This window comes from Phocoena sinus, chromosome 4, assembly GCF_008692025.1.
Source record: "Phocoena sinus isolate mPhoSin1 chromosome 4, mPhoSin1.pri, whole genome shotgun sequence".
In the NCBI taxonomy this organism is placed as follows: Eukaryota; Metazoa; Chordata; class Mammalia; order Artiodactyla; family Phocoenidae; genus Phocoena; species Phocoena sinus.
The window spans coordinates 108553908-108563161 of NC_045766.1; the positions used below are offsets into that span (position 1 = coordinate 108553908).

Sequence of the window (9254 nt, forward strand, 5' to 3'; positions counted from 1 at the left end):
GTTTTCAACTATGATCTCTTCAAATGTTTTCTCAGTCCCTTTCTTTTTCTCTTCTTCTTCTGGGACCCATATAATTTGAACGTTGGTGTGTTTAGTGTTGTCCCAGAGGTCTCTGAGACTGTCCTCCATTCTTTTCATTCTTTTTTCTTTATTCTGCTCTGCAGTAGTTATTTCCACTCTTTTATCTTCCAGGTTACTTATCAGTTCTTCTTCTTCAGTTATTCTACTTCTGCTTCCTTCTAAAGAATTTTTAATTTCAATTATTGTGTTGTTCATCATTGTTTGTTTGTTCTTTAGTTCTTCTAAGTCCTTGCGAAATGTTTCTTGTATTTTCTCCATTCTATTTCCAAGATTTTGGATCATCTTTACTACCATTATTCTGAAATCTTTTTCAAGTAGGCTGCCTATTTCCTCTTCATTTGTTTGGTCTGGTGGGTTTTAACCTTGCTCCTTCATCTGCTGTGTGGTTCTCTGTCTTATTTTGCTTAACTTACTGTGTCTGGGGTCTCCTTTTTGCAGGTTGCAGGTTCAGAGTTCCCGTTGTTTTGGTGTCTGCCCCCAGTGGGTAAGTTTGGTTCAGTGGGTTGTGTAGGCTTCCTGGTGGAGGGGACTAGTGCCTGTGTTCTGATGGATGAGGCTGGATCTTGTCTTTCAGGTGGGCAGGTCTGTGTTTGGTGGTGTGTTTTGGGGTGTGTATGACCTTATTATGATTTTAGGCAGGCTGTCTGCTAATGGGTGTGTTCCTGTCTTCCTAGTTGTTTGGCATAGGATGTACATCACTGTTGTTTGTTGGTCGTTGAGTGGAGCTGGGTCTTGGCATTGAGATGGAGAACTCTAGGAGATTTTCACCATTTGATATTATGTGGATCTGGGAGGTCTCTGGTGGACCAAAGTTCTGAACTCGGCTCTCCCACCTCAGAGGCACAGGCCTCACATCCAGCTGGAGCACCAAGACCCTGTCATCCACACAGCTCAGAATAAAAGGAGAAAGATGAAAGAAAGAAAGGAAGAAAGAAAGAAAGAATAAAAGGAAAAAGGAAAGAAAGATAAGAAAGAAAAGAAAATAAATTTATTAAAATTAAAAATAATTATTAAAAATTTAAAAATTAAGTAATTAAAAAAAAAAGAAAGAAAGAGCAACCAAACCCAAGAACAAATCTACCAATGATAACAGACTCTAAAAACTATACTAAAAAAAACGGACAGGGGCTTCCCTGGTGGCGCAGTGGTTGAGAGTCCACCTGCCAATGCAGGGGACACGGGTTCGTGCCCTGGTCTGGGAGGATCCCACATGCTGCGGAGCGACTGGGCCCATGAGCCATGGCCGCTGAGCCTGTGCGTCCAGAACCTGTGCTCCACAACGGGAGAGGCCACAACAGTGAGAGGCCAGCGCAAAAAAACAAAAAACAAAAAACGGACAGACAGAACCTTAGGACAAATGGTAAAAGCAAAGTACTACAGACAAAATCACATGCAGAAGCATACACATACACTCACAAAAAGAGAAAAAGTAAATATATATATATATATATATATATATATATATATATATATATATATATATATATATATATCATTGCTCCCAAAGTCCACCCCCTCAATTTGGGATGATTCGTTGTCTATTCAGGTATTCCACAGGTACAGGGTACATCAAGTTGATTGTGGAGATTTAATCCACTGCTCCTGAGGCTGCTGGGAGAGATTTCGTTTGTCTGTTCTTTGTTCACAAAGCTCCCGGGGTTCAGCTTTGGATTTGGCCCCGCCTCTGCGTGCAGGTCGCCTGAGGGTGTCTGCTCTTCACTCAGACAGGATGGGGTTAAAGAAGCAGCTGATTCGGGGGCTCTGGCTCACTCAGGCCACGGGGAGGGAGGGGTACGGAGTGCGGGGCGAGCCTGAGGCAGCAGAGGCCGCTGTAACGTTGCACCAGCCTGAGGTGCACCATGCGTTCTCCCAGGGAAGTTGTCCCTGGATCACGGGACCCTGGCCGTGGCGGGCTGCACAGGCTCCCAGGAGGGGAGGTGTGGATAGTGACCTGTGCTCGCACACAGGCTGCTTGGTGGCCACAGTAGCAGCCTTAGCGTCCCATGCCCGTCTCTGGGGTCCGCACTAATGGCGCTCTTAATCCCCTCTCCTTGTGCACCAGGAAACAAAGAGGGAAGGAAAAGTCTATTGCCTCTTCGGCAGCTCCAGACTTTTCCCCAGACTCCCTCCTGGCTAGCTGTGACACACTAGCCCCTTTCAGGCTGTGTTCACACTGCCAACTGCAAGTCCTCTGCCTGCGCTCCGATCGAAGCCTGAACCTCAGCTCCCAGCCCCCGCCCGCCCTCGTGGGTGAGCAGACAAGCCTCTCGGTCTGGTGAGTGCTGGTCGGCACTGATCCTCTGTGCGGGAATCTCTCCGCTTTGCCATCTGCACCCCTGTGGCTGTGCTCTCCTCCCGGCTCCGAAGCTCCCCCACTCTGTCAGCCGCAGTCTCTGCCCGTGAAGGGGCTTCTGAGTGTGTGGAAACATTTCCTCCTTCACAGCTCCCTCCCACTGGTGCAGGTCCTGTCCCTATTCTTTTGTCTCTGTTTATTCTTTTTTCTTTTGCCCTACCCAGGTATGTGGGGAGTTTCTTGCCTTTTGGGAGGTCTGAGGTCTTCTGCCAGCGTTCAGTAGGTGTTCTGTAGGAGTTGTTCCATGTGTAGATGTATTTCTGATGTATTTGTGGGGAGGAACGTGATCTCCAGGTCTTACTCTTCGGCCATCTTGAGGCTCAAGGTCAATTTAATTCTAAAATATAGAAGAGAAATCAAAATATGTTACTTTTTAGATATTTAAGTTTTTTAAGGAGAACTGGAATTGGGAGAAAATGTCAATATTATAGCTCTTAAAATAGGTTACTTGGCAAAAATACTGTAAGAGTATAAGTTAAATATATTTAAATGCAGATGGGTCTAGTTAATAGTTAATTGTTATATCTCATGCTGTTTCACTTATAAATTATAAGCAAAACAATATTAATGGAGCCATTAGAAATCATGTACAAATAACATGACAATATTTATTTTAACATTGGCTTATTGAAAATTAACTTGTATGGCCTAAATAATATGGAAAAGATATGAGTCTAGAAGCTATTCTATTGGGCTCTGTTCTTAATTCTCATATTTCCTTTTAGTAATTTTCTACAGGGGTTACAGAATATACTATTTATTTCCATGATCCATCCACCCTACTCTTGTTTTAGTTGTTACTTACCACATTGATAATTATTTGAGTTTCAACATGTACTATGCCTTCTAATTTTTCTACTGCATGATTACTTTTGTGACTTTTAGTCAGAGACCAGCTACTGAGAAGGATATAAAACTCTGGAGATCCTATGTTTCAGCATTATAAGAATAGGATTATCTCCAGACTTTTGTCACCCACTGCTAAACCAGGAGCTGAGCATGTGTAGATTAAGTCAAGAGAAAAGCTGCTGACCCTCACGTGAAGAGCTTGAAGAACCAGATATGGGGATTATAACTGAATAATCTGTTTTTTCCATGATATTTTTCATCATATAAAAGGCAGAAGATATATATATATATATATATATATATGCAATATATTCTTTTTTGAGAAGCGAATATGTGAATCTAGTGATATTCCTTATAGTTTGACTATAGTTACAGTGGTCAGTAAGACATAATAAGGCTTTTTCCATCATGGTTCAAGAGCTAATTTTGTCTGGTCTTACAGAAGAACAAAGAACAGTTATCCAGATTATAGCTCATGAAGTGGTTGCTTGAGCAGGTGTTACAGAAAGGATACCACATACATATTGATAATAAGACTAGCTATATGCTTCAGTCTCTTGCAGTCATAGCCTATATCTGCTTATAACAGATTCTGAGACTGATTTGATGTCTCTCAATTAATAGGAAAGTCATCACTATCTCCGAAAAGGAGAGTCTGTGGACCCCACATGGGGAAGAACATAAAGCCAGAGGAGAATCTTTTGTTCAGGGCAGTACAAATATATCTGAAGTTTAGCTAGTTTTAAAATTAGAATCCTATTGGTTTTCCCATCTTCCTAGAAGATTTAGGATTATATCAGCAGTGATGGGCATGTATGTATGATAAGGCAGAGTAAAAAAGGAGATTTTTGGTCTAATCATGCAACAAAGTTATTTTATAAAAAGCAGTCAAATTTCCTGAAGGAAAATTTTATTTCCTTGATTTTTCACTTTGAAAATTAGAATTATTCTATCACTAAGCTATACATACACTTTTGCTTCCCCTGATTGGGATAACACTTTGTGATAATGCCACAATTCTCTCCTTGGTATTCGCAAGGCTTCCATTAACAGAGGACTGTCACCTTGTTGGAAGTTCAGAAGTAGAGGAACAAATTTATATCACCCTAATGACAAGACTGGTAGGGAGCATTGTGTAGTTGTATAATGATTATTCTACAAAACAGCAAAATGAATAGCTCTGAGGTCTATCAAAGAATCAGGTGGTTACAATCAAGATGAAATCTTAATTTGGAAGGATTTACTGCTTTGAGCATTAAAGGGACTGTAGTGTCCTGGTCATCATAAGTACTAAGTCATTCTGGTACCAAGGGTAAAGGAGAAAAAATTAGGTGGCAAGCCTATTATCTATTGCACTTCTTTATTCCAGTAAGTGAATTCTGTTATAAGATTCTTTTTGTCAGAAGTGTTAAATATTATTTTTAAATCAGGCATGAAAAGTGGAAGTTTTAAGGGTTTTAAGTTCTATGATTTAGAACTACCATGCTTTACAACTTCAAATTTAAAAAGTTAATTTTGTAAGTGTATATATCTGCTTGTTTTAGAAATAATTATACATCTGCTGAAAATAAATCATACACACATAATAACTAGGCTTGTTGCCATAGTAAATACAGTAAAACTGACAGTTGCTTTTAGAAACAGCTGATATTCTTCTAATAGAGGATAAAATAAAATGTTTTTCCTCCAAATATTTAGAAATAAGTCATTAAATTGAACTTAATGTCATAAGTAAAATTTAGATTACCACAAATAATTATTTATAATTGTAATATGAGAAGGTATTATAAATATTTTATTGGAGTAATTATAAAAATCAAGGTGATTAAAACCTTGTTGTAAACAGGAAGATAGTACTCCTGATATACATGAAGCATAATTTTTCTAATTTGAGAATTACTTTTTGGACAATCACTAAACTTAGTTAAAATAAAGTGCATTGCATTAGGCTTATTTTATCTTTTATTTTTTCTCATTTAAAAGCATGACTTTAATTTACAAAAGACAAAGTGGGTATATATTTGTAAACATTTATTCTCTTGAACTAAAAAAGGCTTGCATCAGCACACATTGTACAGCCTTGTAAATTGAAAAACAGGTTCCTTGTTCATAAGTGCAATGAATCTTTGATGTCCAGCGATCTGCTGCAAACAATGAAAACACATTTTAAACCACTTAAGAAGTTTCCAGCACTCATCAAATGCATTTCCTCAGGTGACAAAAAAATCCACAAGGAAGGGAATGAAAATAAGTGGCATTTAATTATTGGAGGGAGACTTAAAAAAAAAAAAGGAAGTATTTTCCTGCCTAGAATGATTCCTATTCCCCTTTGAACCTAAGTGGTTTGATTAAGAGGTGTTAAGAACAAAATTTACTTTACACTTAATGTTTATATGACCTAAGTGAATAAGGAAAAGACCCTATGAGGGAATTCTATATTTTCGGGAAATTGTTTCTGTGTTTAGAGATATAGGGGAAGAATAGTCTTCTATTTGTGGGGTCTCCTTAGTCACTCTCCAGCCCCCCAAAGACAGTACACCATTGTGACTTGGTTATTACACTCCTGCATTCTTTTCCCCAAAAATTCTATGTTGGATCACACTGTGCTGGCTTCAAAAAAAGAAATACAGGTTGCAACTGGTTGTAATCATTTTGAAGAATAATTTGCTGTACAATAGAGCTGATACAAGAATTCAGAAATATAAAACAAAATAACTATAAAAGTTAGGAGGAAATTGAACAGCATTTCCTCAGAAAAAGCTGCTAACTCTGTATCATTCCGATGTGAATTCCTACAGTCATCTGGGGTGAAATGTGTATTCCCCACCACGCCTTTGCTGGATCACTGGCCTGTCTTCAGAAGTTGTAATGCCATGACCACACATCCTAGGAGTCTCATGTTAGCAGAAGCTCCAAATACCAAGCCAGTTAAAGATGGGTGAGGACAGGGGAATCACAAAGGCCATGGGTCCAAAGTGGCTGTTACTGAGAACTTGCTCTTTCCAAAATGTGAAAGTCATAATGTTTCTTGCTCGTTCTCAGCTTAAACTCGTTAACTGAGTTAATTTGTTTCTTCAGAGAATTCTGTGCAGCCGAGTTGGAGGGGAATGTGGCTAAGACAGTGTACATGGAGGCCAAGTCACTAGGTTTAGAGCTTTCAGGGTTGACAGTGCTGTCCCCACTGCCACAGCAGAGGAGGTGATAACGCAGCTGGGGCTGGGACTGGGGGTCCCAGAGCCACCAGATCTTGGCGCCAATTTTAAAGAGTTCCCCAAAAAGCTTCTCAGCTTCCACACGAGTTATTCCATCTTGTAGTTCAGTAATTTCCAAGACCTTCCCAACAACTGCTTCTCCTGCACCAAGGTCAGTGGATCCAGCTTTTTTAGCTTGTTTCCTTCCTCGGTTTCCATGCCTGTTGCCAGGCTGACCCTGTTGGGCTGGAATGTGTCTGTGCAGAACAGCAAGAGGGTTGTACTGCAGGGGCTGGCCAAGTAACGGGTATCTGGCATCTCCTGAACAATATTGTCTCTACTGCTAAATTCCATACACTTCTGTCCTCTCTGGTGATCACCATAATATTAGTTTTGTTGCCACTGTGGGGGTGGATGGGCACAAGATTGTGGATTGTTTGGTACACTGAGCTGCATCGTCACCATTCCACCACCAGGTGGTGGACGTGGCACAGCTGCACACTGGTGGCCTTGGAGCTGCTTGGGAATTGCATGGTGAAGTAGTTCGAGGCAACTGTACTTGTTCTAATCCTGGATGTTGCAAGTAACCTACTGAGGAGCTTAAATTATTTTGTTAGCCTGGTGGAATAATGCTGTAGTAAACTGGCATTCCTGCTGTAGGCATAGATCCTTGATTAGAATGATTAGGAAACATAGCAGGCTGTTGATAATCTGATGGGTAATTCCTTGAGAACCTTGAGGCAGTGAAACCTGAAATGATGGCACTGAAGGATAGGCAATGACCACTCCTTGAATCTGATTTCCAATGCTGTTGGGCTGGCCACCAACTAGGCTCTGACCCTGGGGTTGCTGAGCTCCAACTATCCCCTGGTAGTTTTGCTGCCGGTTGGGCATAACTTGATAACCTGTCTGCTGGGCGGGCTGGGGTAGTGGTTGGTTTAGATGTGAATTGTAATGGACAGAAGGGACTGCGCGATACTGAGGTTGACTGGAGTGGTAGTGGCCTGGAGCACAATAACAGGCTGGCATCTGTGGAGAGGGCTGCTGAATATGTCCTTGCTGCTGGAGCACAGGCTGGCTGACATGATGACCAGAGGCGGAATAGCAAGCAGTAGGGACTGGCTGCCCAGGAGGTAGGGGAGGAAGAGGAGGCAGTGGTGGTGGGGGAGGCTGCTGTCATGATATAACCAGACTGCTGTACTGAAGAACAACAGTGGACTGGAACATGGTGGCTTGAGTATCAGAACCATCTGCACATGGCTGGCGGGCAAGACTCAGGTGGCTACACTGAGACCCATGGTTGTCCTGCTGTGAGAAAATATGCTGAGCTGCTTGTTGTTGAGGTGATAGGGGAGGCAGAGGTGGCTGTGGAGGTCCAGACACTTGGGTTCTAACTGGTTGTTGAGTCATAGGAGAATTATACACAACTGGACTCCCATCTGGGTTTATGAAGGGCTGACCTGTTTTTGAAAGCCTGCCTATGCTTTTGCTTCTTCCAGAACTATCACCTCTTGTCAGAACTGAAATTCCACCGAAGCTGCTGGCTTTGGTTACTGCAGGCTTGAAGTTTCAGAGAGAGCTGTCTGAATCTGTGCTGCTCCAGGGTCGTGATTCAGAGTACTTCAACTCGTTCTCATTGCTGCTTTGATGGCTATCTGTTGCTCTCCCTGAAGAATCTTTATTAACTCTAAATATCTGGCACCTCTGCTGGGTGCTACTAGCATCCTCGTCTTGGATTATTTTGTCAATAATATAATTCTCTTGGGAACACAGGGGATCTTGGTAAAATATTCGGTCTCTAGCTCTCTGGTACTCTTCTTCTCTTTCTTCTATAGATTTGCTTCTTCTGTAAGCTTTCAAATGTATTCTCATCTGGGTATCATCTTTGTCAAAGGTATCCTCTCTTGAGGATATATCATTTCTGAAAGTCTTCACCTTTATCATCCTTAATATGTTCATTAAATTTCTGATCAGGTATTCTTGTATTGCTAGTTTTGTTTACTGTGACAGACTTCCCACTCTGATCAACATTATGGTCTAATCCAAAGTAAGCAGCGACTCTGTGTAATAGCATCCTATGGTAAGATGTCATTGGGTGGAATTTTTTACATGGAGACTCATTATTACCAATGGAATCTAAAATTTCTTGTTCCAATTTCAACAGCATCATACTGCCCCTGGAATTGTTTTTTTAATGTATTTACTAAAAATTCATGTAGACCTATGCTGGTTGAATCAGTGTATTCTTGACCTAGAATCTCTTGATAACATTTTTCTGGGCAACTTATCACTGGCTTTTTCTTCTTCTGCTTCCCCTTTTGAGGGCTTCTCCTCTTTTCCAAATGATTATGTTACCTGTATCTGAATTTTCCCCTGCAAATCAATATTGTTGTCAATGCAATGTTCATTCTTCTCTGCCAAAATCTTCCCATAGTTTTCTGATTTGATAAGATTTACAACTCTGGTTGTATCTTTCACTTCTGCCTCCAAATCCTTCATTGCTTCAGTTTCATTTTTTACAGTAACAGTATCAGACATCCTCATTAGCAAAGGTTATTTTAGAATTCTACAGGGAACTTGAAGCCTGATGTGTCCCATGGATGTGGAATTGTGGTGTCCCGCAAAAATAAAATAAAATAATCCAAGGTTCTTTCTCACAGTTGTCAGCCAGGATGTCAATTGTCTTGACCAATTTGGAATCTGGCAGGAGGAGTCCCATGTCCTTGTCACCACTGTAGATTCCTGGACTGTCTAGAATAAAATATATCATACCTTTCAGG

At 40.9% G+C, this 9254-nt stretch overlaps 1 pseudogene; it reads right to left on the reverse strand.

Annotated features, from left to right (window-relative positions):
• Nucleotides 1-6265: 6265 nt before the first annotated feature.
• LOC116753333 lies at nucleotides 6266-9018 on the reverse strand (annotated as a pseudogene).
• Between the last annotated feature and the right edge of the window lie 236 nt (nucleotides 9019-9254).